We start from the raw sequence: 23,310 nt of genomic DNA, 5'->3' as shown, positions 1-23,310 counted from the left end.
AACAATAAAAAAAGATTGTTGTTTTGAGGCACAAAAGTTTGAGGTACTTTGTTATGCAAAAATAGGGAAATAGAACACTCAGTTATTCATTCCTGAGTGACCTCATCACCCCTGGTTTTCTCTCCTAGCTGATTTAACACCCATTGTAACCAATTCCCTCAAATAGCTTCCTCTCTGAGGAACCTAGCATTGCTTGGTTTCCTGATGGGAACCTCACGGATAACCCTCCCTGGAAGGGCGTACACAAAACACCCAGGGAAGACTGAAAAAAAATCCAGATCACAGGTTGATCTTCTTAGTTACACCGTTTATGATGTGTATTATCAGCTGGTTTTGTAAAACCAGCTTTATAGAATGCTTCTGTACACTCAGAAGTTATGAAGGTCACCTTTCCAGGGTGTGTGGAAAACGGCGCTACATTTAAATACGTACAAGATGCAAGAATCTCAGCATTTTTCATTTTAAGTTCTTATAACATAAATGTGATTCCTTAATGATAATCCTTTTTCTTCACTACAGCAAACTGCCTTTTTGCTTTTGTGCCTCCCCGCTTAAAGGGGGACAGGTTTAAGAATAGATGCCCCTGGCCGGGTAGCTCAGTTGGTTAGGTCACCATCCCATTACACCAAGGTCGCGGGTTTGATCCCTGTCAGGGCACATACAGGAATCAACCAATGGATGCAGAAATAAGGGGAACAACAAATCGATGAGTTTCTCTCTGTCTCCCTTTCTCTCAAATCAATCAATTAATTTTTTTTTTTTTAAAGTTGGTAAAAACACACCCCTAATTTTATTTTTCTAATGCCTTTTCCTTAGGAAAGTTATAATCTGTGCAATATGAGGAAATACAGTGAAGATGATCCTGGCACAAAGTGGTTCTTGCTACTTGAAAGTTGGCTTTGCTTGTGATCTGCAGCATATGTGGTAAGATGCCTGCTGCTCCCGAAGCAGGGTAATTAAGAAGTACAGATTGGCGGTTACAGAATAGTCACAGGGATGTAAAGTACAGCACAGGGAATATATCAGTAAGACTGTGATAACTTTATGGTGCCAGGTGGGTACTGGAAATAGCAGGGGGAACACTTTGTAAAGGATATGATTGTCTAATAGCTATGCTGTACACTTGAAACCAACACAGAATAATACTGCAAGTAAAGTGCAATTGAAAAATTAACAAAAACGACTAGGGGCTTAGATGTATGTAGATGAAGGCAGGAATTCTAAAGTGAACAGCATGGGAATATTTTTCTAAGGGTGTTAGGCTCTGCTGGGCACTCTAGCGGGTGGCGTTTTACGCCTTGGAGGGCCTGGGTCCTGAGCTGGTCAGATACCAGGAAGCTAGATTTTGGTTCCTGTTCCATGGAGAAAGGAAACTCCTCAGAGCAGGCTTTGCCTCAGTTCAAAGCCCTTCTTTTTTTATGGCCAGCAAGTCTGCTTCCATCATTAGTATTGTGATATTAGTTCAGCTCTCCTGTTTCCCTTTCTCATCAATTTCTTTGTCTCCCCTGATTTCATCTGGAGGCTACACATAACCTGGGTCAGTCTTGGCTTCTCTAGCTCAGCTTTGGGCACTGAGGTCCCACTTACTTCCTGACACAATAGAGACCAAAGTAGGAGACTCTAGTCTGTCAGGCAGTAGTAGACAAGTTTTGCTGCCAGAAGCCATAAAACTAGTGCTGGCCCACACCAGGCACTGAACTGCAGCCTTACCTTAATTTCTGCATTGCCAGCCTCCTCTGTGCAGCTGGGTTTCTACCTGTCTCTGGTTCACTGCATCAGGTCCTGTTGGTACCGGAGCTTAATCCTGAACCCTTAAATGCTCTGATGGGTCTCTGACAAGCGGCCTAGTTCTGGCCTCTTTTGCTAGCTCCCTCTTTACCATCCATGGCTGAAAACCATCTCCCATTTACTTGGGCACGTGATGGATTCTGTTCCCAGAAAATGCTGACTCAGGATCCTGACCCTGACCCCTCCCCACCCCACCTTAGCCTTGCACTGAAAATGACCCCTACCGGGAATCTGCTGCTGCTGTGGCCCCCTCCCCCACTCCTTATTTAATACAGGCTCAACTCAATGGAAGATGAGCTTGAGCTTGTCACACTCCTCTGGATACTAATTACTCCTCTTGGTCTGTTTTCTCCAATCCTAACGCTGGCCATTCCGGGTTTCTTTTCTTTTCACTCCCCTCTCCCTCCTCAACTGGTCTTGCCTGTTGTTTGAGCCTACCTGAATTATGACACTCTTCTTTGCCCTTTACCTTTTTTCAGGCCTCTTTTAGGCTTCACTTTCATTCTTGTTGTTCCAAATAAAAAGCACGTAAAAAGCTTTGCATTGACATTTGAGAGGGGAGGAAGATAAATGCCAGGTAAATTTGTGAGGCAGATGCTGCAGCACAACAGGTGCTGAACAGAAGGGAAAATAATGGAGAAGCAGGTGACCAGCATTTATCAGGAGAAACTAGCAGGAAAGCGGATCCATAACAATACTTATAGCTGCAGGTGGCTGTATAGTCAACAATGCACAGAGCTTGCAATGAACAATTGAACTTAAAGCTCTACCTAAGAGGGTGAATGTGATCCCTTAGGCATTATGGAGACTTGGTAGCATGGGACAGAGTAATGGAACAATGTCCCCACTGGAAGCCGGTCTTTGGGTGATGCCCCTGACTATCCGTGCCACCCATCAAACTGAATTTTATCTCTGTTTCTTTTTAGTTCTGACATCCATGAGCAGCGCCCATGGGTCATCCTCACAATTGGGCCTGCACATTAAGGGCTTATTCAATTGTTGTTTGCAGGTCTTCAGAATTACACATGTCCCAGAAATGGAAGAAAAATTATAGTTGTTAGGAGATGATGATGTACGAAACCAGCTATATCAATTGTAAAACATTTGTTATTGTGCAGTATTTTATTTTTGGTTTCATAAAAATCACAACATTTTGACATCTAGCTAATGAATCATCTCCCAGTATCAACTGGGTTTTCCAGCTCCCCTTTAGGGACTTTATTTTTTTTCCAAATGATGATTCCAAAAGGTGTTTAAGAGCTGGTTGAGTGAAACCTTTCTACTGCACAGAGGCTGTGGGGAGAACAGGTCATAGAATAAGCACGTATTAAGGATAAGGAGCCTTTTGCATTTTCTGGAGATGGCAGAAATGTGAGAGACAGGAACGTCAGTGTGTTGGCCTTTCAGTTCTGATACCATGATGTCTATAATCTAGAACACAAGATTCAGCCAGATTTGCATTTGAATCCCAGCTCTGCCTTAATGATTTTGAGTAAGGCATTTAGTGTCCCTGAACCTCACTTTTCTCATATGTAAAATGGGGACAATACTACACATTTCATAGACTTATTTTAAGGACCAAAAGAAGTAACATGGGGAGCATTTTTGGGAAATAATAAATGTAACTTTTATCATTATTATAGGAGATACTGTAGGTTCAGTTCCAGACCCACCACGATAAAGTGAGTATCGTGATAAAGTGAGTCATAATCTTCTCAGAGGGTCTTACCTTCAATTTGTAAAACTGCAACACCTGTGAAGTGCAATAAAGTGAAGTGTAATAAAATAAGACAGGCCTGTATTTACTGTTTATGAAGCATCCAAAATGGAGACTCTTCAGTAGGAAGTTTACCAATACAGGCTAAAGTGAATTTCTCCCTTCCAATTTTACTATCTAAGTATCTAAGTTCTTATTTTCTGTTAGACTGCATAATTTAAAATGAAAAATTTGGATTTCTGAAAAATTAAGGAAAATGAAATTTAGAAAATAAAATGAAAATGCAAGAATATCTGGGCATTCAAAGCAGCAGTCTAAACTATCAAAATAGGCCATGAAATTGGAATATGCTTTTATATCTTCCCAGTACAAGAGGCAACTTCTCAGTTTCATCTTGCTGTTATGATAATAGCTATAAAATAGCAAAAATATTTTTTGCAGGAACATTTTTATTTAAAGAACTAATCCTGTTTATTGGACAGTAAGTCACCACTGCTGGCTTTTTTATTTGCCCTCCACATTGTTTTATTTGTTAACTAAGTAGACAGTCAATAGAAGTGGTAAAAATATGTCTTTGGACAAATAGTACTTTCAGATACACATGCTCTGAACCGTAGCTCTAAAAATATTTACCCTTTTTATAAAGAAAACGAGGGGAAACCATGTAGCATATTAAGAATATTAAGAATTCTTGAGAAGGAATACTTGGGTAGATTTTCTAATCTGTAGCCTAGCTTGGGAAAAAATAATGACTGTAGTGACTTAGAATTATAAGATATTTCATAGGTACTCACAGGTGTTCAATAAATCTGTATTTATAGGTGTTCTAAAACATGTTTTTGAATGAACGGACTACTGTCCAGTTTTCCTTTCACTGAGGATGAAACTCAGAAAAGAACTTGTTTTTCTTTAAATGTGCAAACAATATTTTGATTTCTATTTGTCTTGACTGGATAAAGTCTTTTCTTCAGCATTCTTGGGAATTATAATAGTAGCAACTATTATTAGTTTTTTCCCCGGAAATTCTCTCTAACCTTCTGTGTCTGAGCTAAGCGTCACTTCTACCTCCCTCCATATTTCTCCATACTTCATTCATCTCTGTTATACAGCTTGTCCAACTATACTGTGAGGATGTGAGGGCAGGAGCTTAATGAGTTTTGAATCCCTGCTGTTTAACACGACATGTGCTTGATCAAATAGGCTGAATGAACATTTGAAAAATGAATGAAATAAGTGTCTTGTGGAAGGAATAAAGGTGATATGCATGCCCACAGATGGATGTGGGTAACAGTCATAAGATCTGGACTCCTGTTTAGTTGACAGTTACTGGGAATGGAGGTATCTAAGAATTCTAGGGTGGCCTTAGGATTCAGGCCCTATTGGATCTATTTGCCAAATCCTCCCAAGGCTAGTGTGGTCTGGGAGGAAAATGAAGAGAAATTAGTTCAGTGGTTCTTACAAAGGGACATATACCCCTAAGAGGCACTCTGGAAATTGTGGGAGAGTTTTTTTTGGTTGTTAAATATTTGGGTAGTGGTCTCCGTGATCATTTAATGAAGGTGGATCCAGGGATTCTAGATGCCTTGCCATGTGTAGGAGAGTCCTCCACAACAAATGTATATGTAGCCCGTGCAAATTACATATTATCTTAGCCTCGACATCAACTCCATTTGACATGAATACAAGGTGCTTTTTATACAGTTTTATTTTTATTTTGTGTTTTTTTAATTGAATTTATAGGGTTGACATTGGTTCGCAAAACCATACAGGTTTCAAGTGTGCATCTGATAAGGGGTTAATTTCCAAAATATATAAAGAACTTATAGAGCTCAACACCAGGAAGACAAACAACCCAATTAAAAAATGCGCGAAGGACCTGAATAGACACTTCTCCAAAGAGGATGTATCGGTGGCCAATAGACATATGAAAAAATGCTCAGTGTCACTAATCATCAGTGAGATGCAAATTAAAACCACAATGAGATATATAGTTTTAATAGAGTTTATATTTTCCAGAAAGCGCAACTGATGTGTAAATTGAGAGGAGTCTAGTATTTTTTGTTTGTTTGTTTAGGAATCTGTCAAAAGCTATTTATCATTTCAGAAAATGATGTCACCATGTTGGTCACAGTTGACATGAGGCAGCCTTGTCAGTTTGCAGGTGTGCCTGTGGTACCCGTTGATGGATGGTTCTGTATCTTGCTTCAGGCATCAAGCCACTGCAGTACATCTTCTATATCAGGTTCAAGGGCTTACATAATGAAGTGTATGGTTTCTTATAAATTAGTATTATTTTTTTCTTCATGCTAGGGTTAGGCTGTTACATTGAGTTTTTTGTGTGAAGGTAGATTACATGGTTCCAAAAGCCCTTTTCTGAATCTCTTAGCTCCAAGTGTTTTCAGGTTTTAGAAAGCCAATGCAGTATATATATCTCTGATAAAGTGTAACAGTCTCAGTGGGATGCGGAAGCACCCCAGTAGCCAAACACATTGCTTTTGCTGCAGCAAATAGTCATAGTAGATGTGATAAAACAGCATAAATCACTTTCATCAGCTCAGATCAAGGGATGTAGCCATGTGAGCTTTGGTCAAACTTTGATAAAAGTTGTCAGATTTCAGTTAATTAGGCTTTAGAATAGTGGAGAAGGAAGGAGAATGAATGTATTATTTCTGTGTAGATGAACTATAGTATCCGTGCATTTCATTTCAAGATAGTAAGCCAGGGTATTAGAATATTTGGTCTAAAAGGAAATTTGGGGCGTGTTATAGTTAGAGACCGTTGATGTAGTTGAAGAAACTCAGGCTTTTAAGTTACTATATGCAGTGAAATCATTGACCGAGTTATGACCCAGACTTGAAGTCTGAAATAGTTCCCTGAGGCTAGAGTCCATTCATAAAATACGGAGATGAACAAGCCAGGTGTTTACCTCCATCTGCTGCACAAGGATTGCACTCCGGGCCACCGGTACTTTGTTCATATGAGAATGTTATATAGTCCTCTGCAGAAATGAAACATAAAAGCAACAGTCATAAAAGCCAGATGAACTGTCTTTTTGTTAAAAAGAGGCTTTGTCTCTTTCCATTTCCCCTAAAAGCCCAGCTGTACCATGTTCTAATGTTGGAGCTTATTCATGCACTCGCCAGGTACCAGGGCATAAAAGTGAAACGTGGTGGAAGCTGAAACAAGATCTTTCAAAAACAGGAAATGGCAATAGGGATAGAGGCAGAGAATGGAAAGGAAAAATAGCCATATGGAAACACTTTAGGGGGGTAAAGTGCACACAGAATTTTATTAAACAGAGTGAATTTATTGGATAAGAAGTGATCATTCATCCATCCATCTAATTGTTTCAGTTGGGTTCGCGGCTCATGGTTCATCCATTCAGATTCTCTGAGCTATATTTTTACATTTAAAAGCAGGGGGGGATAAATGGTGATGGGGAAATAAAGAAAATAAAATTTAAAAACAACAACATAGGACCCAAAGCCAGTTCTTCGGGAATTTGGAATAAACCCAGACTACTAATTCTGAGTGCAGTTTTCTTTTCACACAGAGGGTTGGGGTTAAGTGGAGACTCCGAGAATGAGAAAGGACATGCCTGAGATATGTTTAGAAGGGGGTATAATTAGTACTTGTGGACTTGGTAACCATGTAGAGGGAGAGACAAAGGAAGGGGAAGGGTTGGGGAGCCGAAATTTCACATCTGTTCAAAGGAAGAGTGCTACCGGCAGAAGTGGGGATGAGGAAGAGGCTCTACTTTAGGTACATGCTTGGGTAACAGTCACACCTTGTTGGCAAAGTCGGGTGGGCATGGGAATACAAATCAAAGTCACGGAGTAGATCTGAACCATCAATATATTTTGATTCAAATGCTCTGTTTTCCTAAAGCCAGTCTGTGTACCTATCAGCTCCAGAAAGTTCAAGATTTCCCCACGTGGAATGTTGGGTGCCAGAGAAGTGAGCACCAGCTAGTTTATGCCTGGATGATGTTTTGTAGTAATAAGCAGGGGCGACTCCTTGGTGAATTTTCCCCATTAACTCAGGCAGGGTTTATTCGCTGTAAGCAACATAAAGCTGTTCAAAGCAGGTTTAGTAACCAGGCGGGTTCACTAGCGGTGTGCATGGCAGGGCATTGTGCCAGGCCTCACGAAGAGCCAAGAGCCGGAAACCCCCAGGCAGCAGGACAGCTACTTTCTCCGCCTTGTTCTGGACTGAATTTGTGGCTGTGTTTTGAGAAGCCCTTTCTGCCTGGAGACTTGGCTCACCCGAAGCCCGATGGCTGCTGTAGAATAATACTGTGCTGCCCCTCTTCAATGGGCACCCCCGTTCCTCACACACGAGGCTCCACTTCCAGGTGTCCCCTAAGAGCTCGGGCTCTCACTGCTGCTGTCGGCTGCCTCCGTCTACTGAGCGACCTGCAGCTGCTTTCCTGGTGCCACCTGTTTTCCATGTGTCTTGCTCAGTAAGACCAAGTTCTGTCAGGAAACTGCACTCCGGGATGCAGGATGCGGGATTCGGGATTCGGGATGCAGGATGCGGGATGCAGGATGCGGGATGAGGGATGTGGAAGCTAGGAGCCCAGCAGCCTGGGGAGGCTGGAGCACTTAGGCCGCCTTAGCTCCTCCTGCTCATCAAGGACAAAGGGCTGAAGATACTGTGCTGGGCGCTGAGAGCAACACCATGAGGTTTATGGCTCTTAATCACTGGGGGGCACTTTTGCCAGACACTTAAAAACATTAAGTGTTAAATCCTTATTCACGTCTACTTCTAAGTTCACTCCTATGAAGTTACTGATGCTTTATCATTTTAAACATACAGCAATGACATTTTTATATGGTTAGACCTCATCTTTTACAGGCAGAGAAAGCATAGTTCAGGAAATTAAAAAACAAAACAAAAAAATAAGTCACACATATTGACTCAGAGCTGGTATTTAAATACTTGAGAGTTGGCTCCTGGGTTCGCTGTCCTTCAGCTGCTGTGCCTCACTGCCTGCTGGACCCTGTCTCCAGTAGATTAATTGGTTCTTTCTTTGGAGAGCTTGCAGGTGAGAACACACAGGTGCAGAGGGATTTGTAAGCCTATGAAATATCCTGATCCTGTAGAGCACTGACGCAGGGCTGGGACATTTGGAGCAGAGGGCGAGACCCTAGTACCAAAGCTTGTGGACACTAAGAAGGCCCTGTGGGGTTGAAAATCAAGAAGGGAAATGGGCAAAATAATCACACAGGGAGTCCAGATAAGATGACCTGTGAGGACATTGCCGTGGTCCAGATGTGAAACAGGCCTGCCGGACGCAGGACACTGGCACAGTTTCCCAATAGGGTTCCTTAAATCCCAAGCTCCTCAACAGATGTGTGGAGCCAAGTAGGCTGGGAAACTGCATTCTCCTGAATCGAGACTGGAACTGTTATAGGAATGAGACCAGGAACCAAGAAATGTCTCCCCATCTCCCTGTCCTGCTGCTGCCCCACCCACCCCAAGCTCTGCTTCTGTTTTTTTCAGGATATCCGTATCTTCTCTTTCCCTGTCTTTACAGTTTCTTAGTTTCTCCCTGAATGGGGTGAAAAATTATCAGTGAGAATGCTCCTGTATTCCAGTGCCCACAAAGACTGATGAGAATCACTACATCCAGTTAGAAGTTGCCCAGAGACAAGCTGATTGATCAAGCTGGAGCCAGGGGTGGGTTCTGCACACACTCTTTAAGGAGGGGACAGGGGACAGTAGGCACATTGGTACAGGCACTAGAGTTGGCTGTAAATAAATTGAGACGCTAGAGAAGTTTATTTTCATGCTCCCTCCCCCCTCTCCTGGCATCTTTGTGCTCACTCAGGATCCTCATAGCCTGTCCCAATAGTGGAGTCTGCCTTTCCTCTTCCCAAGCTGTCCTGAGCTGTCCCGAGCTGTCCCCATGCCACTAGAGGTTGGTGATGCCCTGTTTCCATGCTTCCCTGGGCTCCAGTAGGAAATAAATCCAATAAATGGTGGTATTGGTTCTAAAGTAAAACTTGTTTTGATCTTTGGTAATGTGAGGATTGGTTATAACCTGTAAAACAATAAAAAAGATTATGGGCACATATAAGAAAAGGAATCATCCCTTATGATTTGTAAGAAAGTAAATGTTTGGAGAGATCCCAAAGACAGCCATCCCTTTCTGTCCAGAACTGTCCTCGTTTTGGTACTGAAAGCCCCTCGTGCCGGGAACCTGGCCCACCTCTGGTAAACCGGGACTACTAGTCACCCTAAAAGCCCAATGAATGCCTTGTTTATCTCTCTCGAGTAGTTACGAAGAGTTTTTTCCTTCTCATTGGGTTAATCCACATAGTTTATCCCTGCAAATCTACATTAGCTTTAAAAATGGGTATTTTTTGAGCTGAGGTTCAATAAACATCTAGTTTAGCAGGCATGAATTTATTCCATAATGTATAGCTCTAAGGAATATTCCATATAAATGTTTTAAAAATTCTGTTTTACTTGTAAACTAGCACTTCTCAAACCTTGATGTTCACAGGAATCCCCCAGAGATCTTGTTAACAATCAGATTCTGATTCATTAACTCTGGTTGGGGTCTGGAGGTCTGCATTCCTGACATGCTCTCAGGTCATGTTATACTAATGGTCTGAGGACCACATGTTGTCTAGAAAGGTTCTAAATCAATTGAAATATTATTTTGGGGTATGCTTCTCTATGATAATATAAGAATTATGAGGGCTTATTTGGTGATTGGAAAACGGAGGGGAGGGCTTTGCTCAGTTTCCCAAAGCAGTGAGAACCCGTGAGAGGTTGACATCTTTATACATTTTCCTGCAATACAAGTAGATCTTTGGGCATCAAACTTTAAACTTGTGCACTTGTTTAATTTTTGAAGTTCGAATGTGCTTTGCTGTATAGTACATATCCAGAACTAGCTATGCTTCAGATAATAAATGTCTGAGTTTACAAATAATTACTGATGGAATATGTGACCTGTTTGGCTGCCAGTATCATCATCTGATGGAAAATTCAAATTTTCTCTCACTGAGAAGTTACTTGGAGGATCATTTTGCAAAATCAGCTTCTTCAGATCCCATTTTTATGACTTGATGTGAGAACCATTGGAAAGCACTGAGAAAAGTGCTGAATCTTACTCTCATAATTTTATGGGTTGAGTGCCACCTGGACAGCTTAGTAGGAAATGCTCCTCAGGAGTCTAGTCTCAGTTGCCCTTGGTCATCCTCTAGATGACAAAACATCACTTAATGATCTTTACATATTTCTGTTTAGAATAAGAACCTGATGAAGAGATACAATGAAAAGTGCTAGGCCATTTTCTGTGCCTCCTAATCGATACTCCTTTGGCGTGTGTGTACTGTGCTGGCCGAGCCTGCGCAGACTTTGATCTTTTGAACAAATGCCCGTTAGCTGGGCTTTAGGGATGGCTAATGTCTCCATGGGCTGCAGAATGTTATTAAGGCTTGATTGCAATCTCCTGACATGATAAAACTGAATGAAAGAACAGGAACTGCCTGCTTGGCAGCACTGAGGGCAGTTGGAAAGCTCAGAGAAGGCACAAGCATTAGGAGGACAGAATGTTGACAGGAGCTGGGCAGGCAGACAGGGCTATTTAATTCAGGGGGGAGGGTGTGTTAATTAATTTATTTGGGGTGAGGGAGATCTGATTTCTAAGCTAGACTACAAGCTGTTGCCAGTCTAGTTAGGGACAATGCCCTAACAGCTGTAGGAATATCATCCGTTGTCTGGGCGGCTGACCTCATATCATATCCATCTTCCTGGGCCCAGACTCGCCGTGTTGTGTCATTTGGACACCAGCAGCTCGTTTTTCTTATGCTCCAACATTTCTTTTGTCGTACGTGACTGTCTAGTTGGTCGTCTCTGCTCCTAATTTCTCCTCAAACTCCCCTGGAGCATGGAAACAATCCATGGCAGGTGGAAAGGAGGAAACCGGGAGAGAGTTGGAAATTACTGTTTCTTCCAGAATGGCGTAATTTTAAATGTATGAAGTCTTGGCTTCCTATACTTTTAAGATGGGGCAAATGATAGCTGTAAAAAAGTCTAGTCATTAAAATTTACTAAAGCAATCGTCAGGATCATGGTGTCCTGATTTCCTATCTGGTCTCTGCTTTTTTGACTGCCCCAAATTATTTTCACTCAGTTCTATTGTTTCACATAACAAAGGACATGCCTAATGATGTCCTCCCACATGGAGTTCTGTGGAGGCTTTTATTATCGTAATTAATGTTTCAAGGCAAAAAATGGTATAATGTATTATGAAATACAAGCAGAAATGAATGAAAGTTATGGGGTAATTTTAAAAGTGTTTTGATGTAGTGGGAAGATTGGATCTAGAACGGAAGATCTGGTTTAAGCAAGTCACTTAAAAGTCTAAGGAGTCCAGTACATATTTATCAAACCTCATCAATCTATAGCATTAAAAGGGTGACTTTTTTTGTATTTAAATTAAACCCGTATAAATGTAACTACAAAAATGTGTTATACTATGCTTTATTTATTAAATATGAAGATAACACATACTCATCTGAAAATACATAAAAACATAAAATAATAATAAAAAACTAGCCATAGCACTCAGCCACCAGCTAATCACACATCTATTGCCTGGTTACAGTGGGGCAGATAATCATGTCCTGCTAATCATGCTGCTCTGTCATCGCTGGTCCCTGCAAACTGCCTCTTTCCCCGTCACCCCCACTCCCACCCCCATTGCCCTCCTCTGTGTTATGTCTGAGATTTATTTAGCTTTTATGTAGAGGGTGAAGGAAACTTCTGAAAAAGGTGAAATAACCGTCAGTGAAAGCACTCTTTTTTGGTATTATTGGCTCTGGACTGTTCTTTGAATCAGGACAGTAAGATTGGAGTTATTTATGAAGGGCGACTATTTTCCTTGCTGAGGGAGTTCAAGGCAGGCTACACACTAGGAAATGTCTCATATTTTTCTGTGTACTTCCTTGGAACAGAGAGAGTTATTCTCTGTGAATAACACTATTTTTAGAGTATTGCCATTTTAAACGTGATGGCTGGGAAACTTTGGGAGGCAAAAATACCCACGTTCAAGTTGTCCTGTGTTGGTGCTGGAACCCGATGAGGGCTTGAAGAGAAAGCGGAGCAGGCGCGTCCCCTGCGCCTGAGGATTAGCTTTGCCATAGGGTGTGGGCAGGGCCACGGGCCATGCTGGGGACACGGGAAATACTAGGAAGCACCTGCTGAATAAATGACTGGCTTGGGAAATTATGCAGTTGGGTTTCTAAGGAAAAAAGTGGAAGCGTAAAGATGAGTATTAATCTCCTGACTTTCTGAAAGGTTACTGGCGTTCACCTTCCACTCAAATGGTTCGTGTATGTAGGGCGCTGAATGGGGAAAACAATGAAGTAGGAATAATTTTATCTCCTTGTGCCTTAGTTTCTGAAGTCTGCAGATTGCACATATTAATATTTACCTCCTTTTTTATTTTTCCCATGCCTCCTTTGTTCTAATTGTTTTAAAGTCCTGTTGCCATATGGTGTGCATTTTTGTAACGTTTTACTTCCTATAAGAGTTGGGTAGAGTAACTATAAATTGAAATACTGATAGCCATTTTATTTTAAATCAAGTTAGACCCTCTGTAACTGAGCCTTCAATAATTCTTCATAAATAAACATTTGTAAGCGTATATGAGTAATCATTATTATCACACCCTTTGCTTATTACTGATGTAATTAAATAAATTATTATTTCCCCCGTGTAAGTCACAGCTAATATGCTGCCCTACCTGCTCATTCTATTGGTCCGTGTTAATCCATGACTCACTATGTAGTCTCAGTTTTCCTCTCTGTAAGATGGGTGTTTCATAATCATTTCTCAGGATCGCTATAAGATTACATAAGGTAACAGGCAGCATCCTCTGTTTGTGTCACCCGGTTCATTCCTTCCCACCCTCACCCTGCTGGAGGGGACTCCCCCCGCCCCCACCAGCATTAGCTCATTGTGTTTATGCCGTGAGATGTGATCAGAATTGGTGAGAACATCTTCATGGATTCAGAGGCGCTCTGTTCTGAAAGACCCGAGCCTATCCCCGGAGAGGGGTGAGAAGAGCCTGATTCAGTGGCTGTTCCCACACAGAGTGACAAATAAATGGAGTGCTGGGGCCCTGGGGGGAGGGCAGAGGGGAAGAAAGGGAAGAGGGGAGCGGGAATGGTGAAAGTGGGGTGGAGGAAATCTTGGGAGACCCTCTGAGGCTGACTTCACTCGATAGAAAGGTGACCCTATGGAGAGAGTAGATAGATGAATGGCCTGTCCTCTGGATCCCAGTGTTTTCCTGACAGACTGCTAGTAAAAATGCATCTTTTCTGGTAAGGAAGGTCTTTCTTGCCTGTCCCTCAGGATGTTGTGCAGCTTTAAATAGAGGTTAAAGATTCCATGTATATGAATATTGTGGCATAGGCCCATATTTTATTGAATCTAAGATGCTATCAGCTGGAAGATGCATCCTATTTTATGAACCATTGAGAACAAAAAAAGAAGTCCTGCTAATTTAACCATGGCACAATATTTTAATGTCACTTGAGCTCTTTATCTTACACATATGGGAAAAGCTACTTTAGATGTATTTACACATAGCTTGCTCTTACACATCGCTCCTGAGTATACATATAAAGGCAAATAAATGTAAAAGCTATTGATTAGGATATTCCTAAATGTGTTCCCACACAGAGTTTATTCCTGTGAATTGTTTTCCACTCAGTGTCATTGATCTGTGTGCTTTTTCACACAATTCAGTTGGTCCTTCCTCCAGTCAAGAGCCTTGATGGTGTTGCGTTATTTAAATGTGCGCTTTGCTATTGTCCCTGGTTTTCTTCCAAACCAGTGACACTGTCTGCAGGTGTTGATGTGCAGGTGCTGACAGCTATGTCATGACTGTCACCCAGTGATCTGCACACCAACTTCAGAGATGTTAACATGTGAAAAAACAAATGTCTTAGAATTTATGAAATAGGGTAGTAGATACTCAAAAGTGCTCTTTTAACTACCCGAACAGCATTCAGTCGAGTCTTTCACGTTTACTCACTGGTGAATGTATGTTGTCGGCTTCCATAGCCTGATAGAACAAATGATTCCGAAATCACTGGTTCTGAGCCTTCAACTGATGGATGGATGGACGGACCTCAGGGTCCCCAACTCTAAAGCCTCCAAAATTATTACTTCTGAAAAAGGGGGTTCAGTGAGTCTCATGTGGAAAACGACACAGCCTCATGTGGTGAGCTTTCCCCCTTCTGCACCTGTTTCTCAATACCTGCCGTCCCTGAGGTTGCCTTACAAATGCCAACTGATGCCCTGCCCCTGGAGAGGCCACAGTGTCCACGCCAAGGTTGTGATCTTCTAATGCTCCCGGTGACTATTGATCTCCAGGGTGTCCAGGGTGTAGGAGCTTTCATGCAGAAGTGGGGACAATGGTATTCCCCTCAGTTCCTCATCTCATTCTATTCCCCAGGTCCCAGAGCAGAAAGCTTCACTCCCGGAGTCAATTGCATCTTCCAAGAGACTCCCAGCTCCTAGATACAGAGAACATTTCTTCCCCTCATTGAATACATTTTTAAATGTTTATTTATTGATTTTAGAGAAAGAGAGAGAGAAACATAACATCAATTTCTTGTTCCACTTATACATGCACACAGAGATACAGAGAACATTTTGATGGGGAGTTGGTGGATGGGTGAAAACGGCAAAGGGATTAAAGTTACAGAACAGTCATAGAGATGTCAGGTACAGCATAGGAAATACAGTCAATAATATTCTAACTAACTATGATTCATAATCTGTCGAGATTTATTGGGATGGTCACTTAGTAAGTCATATGATGTCTAATCAATGGGGTGTGCACCTGAAACTAATACAATACTGTTTTTCAACTGTAATGAATTTAATTTTAATTGTAGCTTGTTTCCGTCCAGAAGACAATGAACTCCTTGAGAGCACGGATTATCTCACATATCCTTTGTGTACATCTTCTAATGGTGGACATTCAGTATAAGTGATTAAGGAAGTTTTATTTAGCTTCTAATAGGACTTATATGTTGCAAACAGAGCCGATCCAAGCCAAATCGCTCAGATTACCATAGAGTTCCCAAAGCTTTGGAAACTGCATTAACTCATTTTGCAAAAGATGACACAAAAAATATACATCTGCCAAAGCCCTCTCTGCAATATGTAACTGGGCTTTGGGAGAGGCGACTGAGCCTCTGGGGTGATGTACTTGCTCAGCCACAGAGCTCATAATTCATATTCCATCATCCCTTCTGTTTAGAGGAACTTTGGCCTCTTCTGGGCACCCCTCAAGTGCTCTTGAAAACTTTCTAGTTTATCTGTAGACTCAGAACTACAATCCCACCAGAAAAACAAAAACATCTCTAGATTTCTAAATGAACCCAGTTGTTGTTGTTTTCTTTCCTGTCTTGCTGGCTCCCCATTTTCCCTCTCCTTGCCAGCTTTAACTTGCATCTCAGACAGTAGAACCAACAGTCCTCTGTTACCTTGGCAACAATGATAGGATAATAGAATTAGAATTTCCCAGGGGTCCATTCTGTCATCATGCTCTTGGAAGAAAAATTACAATGCAATTTTGAATTATAGTTTGTGATACTTTAAAGTGGGAGTGTCCAATCTTTTTAAACTTACGGCATTTATTGATGAAAAAAATAATGTATGTTAAATTTTCAGTGATTTTAAAAAGTTCAACCACAAAAATAAGGCAGGAAGCTTGTCTCATTTCTTTGTTTTCCATTTCTTTAATGTATATATTTTCAGTCAGTCTTGTATGTTTCCCTTGACATTCTGCTTTTTCATTAATTTAAAGTGAATGAGAAAAATGTATCAGCAGGGTAGTCGCTGAGAGCATTGCCATTTTATCTCCATGGATTTGCAATTCTGAAGGATCTTTTTACACTCTCCACAAGAACATTCTCACTATGGAAAGATAAATTGCCACTCTAGGGATTTACTCTCTCAGGCTGCCACATGAAGCACTGACGTTCTTTTCTGCTGCTGATTTGGAGAAATGCAATTAGTTTCCTAAGCTGGTGTTTCTAAGAGTGTGACTTTACTTCCCTGTCCTCTTATTTCTAGAGTGATTCTGGAAAAATCTCAAGGATAAACACTGGTCTTTTTGATATTTAGTAGGCTATCTTGAGTATCTCTGGGTCTGATTCAGTATTTTTGCTGGTTTATCCATCACTCTTTTTTTTTATAAATATGTCTTTCTTGATTTCAGAGAGAAGGGAGAGGGAGAGAGAGAGAAACATCAGTGATGAGAGAGAATCATTGATCGGCTGCCTCCTGCATGCCCCCCACTGGGGGTTGAGCCCACAACCCGGGCATGTGCCCTGACCGGGAATCAAACCAGGATCCCTGGTTCATGGGCCAGTCCTCAACCACTGAGCCACGCTGGCTAGGCTTTTTATTTTATTTTAGATAGTTTTCTTTTAGCAAGTCCTTTTTTAAAAAAAACTTTTATTTATTGATTTTAGAGAGAAAAGGAGAGCGAGGGAGGGAAGGAGAGAGGAACATTGATTTGTTGTTCCACTTCTTTATGCATTTATTGGTTGTTTCCCATATGTGTCCTGCCCAGGGATTGAACCCACAACCTTGGTGTTATCAGGATGATGCTCTAACCAACTGAGCTACCTTTTCTCCACCCCACAGCAATTGGATTTGCTTTGGGTATGGTTCCAAGAAGAATTGTAAGAAAGAAACTTCCTATGTATAGGAGAAGAGTAGGCATCATTCCATTCATTGATTATCTCTTTTTTTGAGATTAAAAAAACATCAAATCTATACACCAATATCTTGGAGTAATAACGCAGTTAGTTTACACATCTTTTTACCATAAGACATCTACGCCTAGTGACGCTCTGATTGAAGATGGACATATAAAAGTGATCTTTTTCTTTCTTGCCCTTTGAAGAATGTTAGCCACACAATACACAAGAAACTCATTATTGCCCGGCCGGGCGTGGCTCAGCAGTTGAGTATCGACCTAGGATCCAGGCGATCGGGGTTCGATTCCCAGTCAGGGCACATGCCCGGGTTGCGGGCTCAATCAATGACTCTCTCATCATTGATGTTTCTGTCTCTCTCTCTTCCTCTCCTTTTCTCTCTCTGAAATCAATAAAGATATTTAAAAAAAAAAAGCAAGAAACTCACTATTCAAGAGGAAATAGCAGCCCTGGCCAGTTTTGCTCAGTGGTTGGAGCATCAGCCCCAGACTGAAGGGTCCCGGATTCGATTCTCGCCAAGGGCATGAACCTGGGTTGCAGGCGTGATCCCCAGCCCCTGTCAGGGCACGTGTGGGAGGCAACCAATCAACGTGTGTGTGTCTCTCTCCCCCCTCCACTCGCTCTGAAAAGTAATGGAAAATATATCCTAGGGTGAGGATTGCAAAAAAGGGGGAAAGGGAAATAGCAAAATCCTTGCTTCATGCTTGTTCATGCTTAAGAATGACACTTAACACTTACAGTGGTTAGTGCTAAGTGGTCTGGATGTTTGAGTACTTGGCTTTCATAAGCTGAAGGCAGCCAAGCCAAGTTTTTAACACCATTTAATAGGTAAACTTCTTTCATGATTCTTTTATTTCTTCTGGCGCTTGGATTCTATAGGCAGAGTATATTATTTGCTGTCCAACATTCAATAATTTCTTATGGAGTGTAGACGGTCCTTAGACACCAGTAGCATTGATTTAAATATTTTGCCCAAAAAAGATAATAAACATTATTTCTTACCTTGCATATGGACTGGAAGCAGGACCAAAAGAGATGAAAGTAATCTTATTAGTTGTTATTTACTTCTCTCCTAAATGCGAGGTTAGTTTGTTCTGACATGAAAATCTAACTTCGCTAATTTTAATTCAGCAAACATTTTTCTAACCTTTGTTTATATGCAAAACACTTTATAAGATCTGGGGGCAGGGGAGAGGAATCAAAGATGAAAATTTATTTTGGGAAGCTGTTGCTCCATGGGTTCTTTATTCAGCCCCACTGTGTTAATTTTAGAGAGTTTAGGCATACTTGTAAAGCAGAAATGCTCGGCGTGTGCCGATTCCACAGGCCAGCAGCCCCAGGATCTGAGGCGGCCGGGCCCATGCAGGATCCACAGGGACAGCCGAGCTCCAGGGCGGGCCCCCCAGCGTGGGGCACAGGAAGCTCAGCGGGAGATGCCCAGCGTGGGCAGGGCTGCTGGAAACCGAGCCTCTCCAGGACCAGGTGACGGCAGGCTGGCTCAGCCCTGGAGTCGCAGACTTGGGCCAGCAACGGAACGGCCGCCTTCACTCCCTGCCGGTTAATTATGCCTTTCCCCTTCCAGCCTTCTCGCCGCCCTCCAGACGGCATGCGCCCAGCTAGTTTAAGCAACCAGTGAGAATCCGCAGCTATCGTTCCTCGAGCAGCCTGCTAGCCATTCCATAGACATCATTCTATAACCTTTGAGAAACCTCTGTGAAATAGGAACTACTGTTTGACAGATGAGGAAACTGAGGCTCAGAGTCAGTCAGAGGATGGCCGATCCAAGATTCAAACCCATCATTTTGTGGACCCACCACCCCCATTCTTAGCCTCTGACCTATGCACTAAGAAAGCGCCCATCTTTCCTGCTACATAACCAGACGCTAGTCCGGTTCTTGAAGAATACTTCCCTTAATGTACCCACTTTCTTTTCTTGTTAGAAGTTCTCTGCATTTCAAGTTAATTATTGAGCGGTGTGAATTTTGATGATTTGTGTATTAATGTTGGTTAAGAAAGATTCAATATTCTACAAGCTGGAAAGTGTCGGTGATGGCTTGTTTTCCCTGTTTCACCGATGATTACTAAGTCTTTTCCCCTCTAATAATAAATGTAGTTAAAAGGTAAAAATTGATAAGTTGTCTCCACCCAAACAGAAGTTCTGAGAACAGCATTAGGGAGTAAGTCATGGTTTATTGCTTTTCCAGTGACAAGTGTTGCAGGAGAGAAGACAATGATTTTGCCAGTGACTGGCAGAGTTTCCGCTTCACTTTCAATAATCAGTTTTTAGTGTTTTCAAGACCAGAAAACAAAATAGTGGATGTGATAACTTTAAAATAACAACAAATTGAGGCATTTTTCGTGTACTGACTGTGATTCAAGTGATTTTAAAAATTATGCTGCAAAGCCAGGCATATTGTTAGAATTACATCTTACCAGGCAATGATAACCACACAGAGAACAGCATGAGCGGCTATAGGATAAGGGAAATAATTATATTTCACTGTCATTATTTTCCTAGAAATAAGAAAATAATTAAATATTCCTGATTAAAAAACTAACAGCAACAAGAACTATCCAGGCCTAGGTCTGGCTACTAGGTTACCATTTCTACTGAGAATTGAACAAGGGGTATTTTTTCCTCTAAATTCAGCATTAATAGGATTTTCCAAAATAGTTCTAGTTTGGTTTCTCCACCATTGTACCCCCTGTATAGTTTTGGAAATTTATTAACTTACTATTTTCAATAAATAGATGCCCAGTGACTATTTGAAATATTTCTATATCGGTAACATAGAAATGGTTTACAGATGTTGGGTTTCATGTGTTGAGGAAGTTGCCTAAATCATGGATTATCCTTACCTGAGAAGAGCTTTGTGGAATGGGAGTCAGACTTGTCTTCAACCACTCTACCTATTTTTAGTTCTTTGAACAAACCTACTGGTTTTCTGCCGTAGGACCTTTACACATGCCACTGCAGCTGAGGAGCTATCTCTACTACCCTGCCCACCTCAGATCTTTACATGTTCAATCTATTCTAATTTCGATAGACTTTAATTTAATGTCTCATTTTCAGAGAGGCTTACTCTATTTTGTTTAAAGTAGGCCCCCTTCTTCATCATTTCCATTCTATACACTTCTTTTTCTTGTTATAATGCTTGTTATAATTTTTACTATATCGTAATTTGTTGATTGTATGTTATCTATTGCTAAAGGCAGGGTGCATGCATGTTATTTTCACCTGTATAGATCCAGCAGCTCTCTAACATTGAGAGGGTGCTCAGTAAATATTATTAAATGAATGATTATAAGAATACATCTGAAGGAAGAGAAGGAAATTCTTGCTAAAGGGGGATGCTAACCTGGCAAAGAGATGAACGTGTAGGAAATAATAAACTGAGACCGGGAAAAGGTGGCACATGGAGTAGTTGGAAGTTGCTATATTGACATCAAGCAGTTGGGAACAAATTATAAACAGAATGAGGGTAGAGAGTGTTGAGAATAGGTTGGTGTCTTGTGTTGGAGATGACCAGTACTTTGGTTATTTCAAGGAACAGGGATTTTACATGAGCTTAAAGCACACTGTGTTGATCTCTAGCTGTTTTGTTTAAACATATGTTACCAATGGCAGACATGGGCATAATTTTCATATCTTTATATTTAACATAGTATCTTGCAATGTCTTACCTTTGTGGGGGGCACTCAGCAGATACTTGTAGAATACTCATTGCCTGAATGAAAGAAGCATTGCAAAGATTTATCCACTTTAAGAGCAGCTTATTTTTTATTTTTGCTTAAGATAAGTGTGTGAGTTACAATTATCAGGGCATATTATATGTCAGGGCACCTATCTTCTCAAACTAGCAGATACTTCCTTATACTTACAGCAGGCTGGTTTCCACTCTACTGGACTTTTAGTTCATCCTTGAAAGAGAGATGAGTCTTGCCCGGCTGGGTGTGGCTCAGCGGTTGAGCGTCGACCCAGGATCCAGGCGAATGCGGTTTGATTCCCGGTCAGGGCACATGCCCGGGTTGCGGGCTCGATCCTCAATCGGGGGCGTGCAGGAGGCAGCCAGTCAATGACACTCTCTCATCACTGATGTTTCTCTCCCTCTCTCCCTCTCCCTTCCTCTCTCTGAAACCAATAAAGATATATATATATATTTTTTTTTTTTTTAAAAAAGAGAGATGAGTCTTAACTAGTCTCATTATTCAAAAATATTATATAAAATATTTTATATGCATGTGTACACGTACATATATACACACTGTATATTTTTAAGGTATCAATGTAAAATATCACAAACTTTCCAGTCATTCTAATGACTTCTCTCCTTCAAATATATTTACTGACTGAGCGTGTAGAGCCGTTGTCTTACCTTGTCAGACTAGAGTGAGTTCTTGTCATCTGAAGAACACAGAGGATCTGTGCACATCCCCACAGCCTCACTGAGTGATACCTTCCACATACTTTGCAAGCACAACTCCCTGGGGTGGATACTGGCTTTGTTCTACTGATGGGGAAATGGAAACTTTAGGTGGTGAAAAGCAAGTCTCACTAAGATATGCTGGAATTTGAACCTAGGTCCCCTTGCCTCCAAAATCTTGCTCATGCTGTTTCCAACTCAAAAACGTAGAAAGGTAAAGCTGAATCTAAGTGGGGAGCTCAGGACAAAAAATTATAATTGGGACAAACACATAATTTTTACTTATTTTTTCTTGATGAAGCTAATATTCATGCCCTCCCCACTCAGTACTAAGTATTCTGGAAGATCTGGACATTTGGACATAAACTTGCATTAATATTTTTCTTCTGCTCCAGTAAGTATTTCCTCACTTCAGTTCTCACGTTACACACTTTGCTATAAACTCTCTTACTCTTCCCAGTTAAAGCCACTTTATACTGTCACTTAGATATAGCTGATACAGAGCTCGCTCTCTCCCCCTCCCTCCCTCTTTCTCTCTCTTGCCCTCCCCCTATTCCATCCCCCCCCCCCTTTTTGCATTATATAGAATTATCTAATGTTTGATTCCCAATTTGATTATCCATGAGGTAGAGATTCCCATTTTTTTCTATTTTCCCTTCAGGGACAGTTCTATATGAAGAAAATACTCAGAATGAAAGTCTTCAGTAGTGTTTAAAGTTGGGAAACTATAACATCAATGATATCCTGCTTTTCACCTTGGCAAAATAAACGTGATTGACAATTGGTAATATTCAATGCTGGCATTGGCACGAGTGCAGTAAAATAGGAACTCATATACTACTAGTAGAAGTGCAAATTATATAGCTTTTCTTATAAGTGATTAACAGTTTGAATCAAAAGATTTACATTGAAAAAATTCTTACCACGTCAATTTTACCCAAAGGAAGTTATGCTAAAGAACTACTTAGATATATGTGCACTAATTTTTGAGCAAGAATATTCAGTACAGTATTATTTTACTAAATATTTTAAGTAATTAAAACACCCAGCTCTCCAGACAGAATAAAATACGGTGCAGCTATTAAAAGGACTTTTCATACACACCTTGTATTCATGTTTTTCAAAAATAAAAATATAGGAAATGACTCACTATAAAGCGCTGAATGACAACAGCGGGATACGAAATAAATGCAATCTCCTTTTGTATATGAGAACATTAGATTCAATAATGATAGCTTCTCTAACAACCCTTTAATTTCCATTTTCATTGCTTAACACAGTAAAGTCTTATTATTTCTCATAACATAGTCCAATGCAGGGTGGTGGCAGTTGTGAATTTCTCTGTAACTCCGGCAAGCTCAGTATATGGCTTCAAGATTGCTGGGGTCATCCAGCCAGCAGATGGGGAAGGAAGAGAAATAGCATGAACAGACTTTAATTTCCTTGGTCCACAAAGGATGTATCACTTTTGCTCATATTCCAACAATAAAAGCTAGTGCCTGGGCTGTGTAGTTTTACAAGTCTTGGAGCATCTCATCTTCAAACACACTGGAAGCAACTCACAAATTGTGAACATCTATTGGGAAATTATTTGTAACTTTAATTTTCAACTTTG

The 23,310-nt window shown here is 41.0% G+C and overlaps 1 protein-coding gene across 2 annotated transcripts in view; it reads left to right on the top strand.

Annotated features, from left to right (window-relative positions):
- Positions 1 to 23,310, top strand: part of GRXCR1 (glutaredoxin and cysteine rich domain containing 1) — a 197,063-nt gene that overhangs the window by 99,440 nt on the left and 74,313 nt on the right. The window contains exon 3 of one of the 2 annotated variants that reach the window (XR_015714419.1): positions 817 to 924. The exons of the other annotated variant lie outside the window; for it this stretch is intronic. The gene's annotated coding sequence lies outside the window, so the exon portion shown is untranslated. The remainder of the gene's footprint in view (positions 1 to 816; positions 925 to 23,310) is intronic. 2 annotated transcript variants of the gene reach the window in all.

The sequence above is a fragment of the Miniopterus natalensis genome, chromosome 1 (assembly GCF_054644295.1).
Source record: "Miniopterus natalensis isolate mMinNat1 chromosome 1, mMinNat1.hap1, whole genome shotgun sequence".
Lineage (NCBI taxonomy): Eukaryota > Metazoa > Chordata > Mammalia > Chiroptera > Miniopteridae > Miniopterus > Miniopterus natalensis.
Note: the sequence above shows the minus strand (reverse complement) of the source record. Positions and strands in the feature narration are given on the sequence as shown.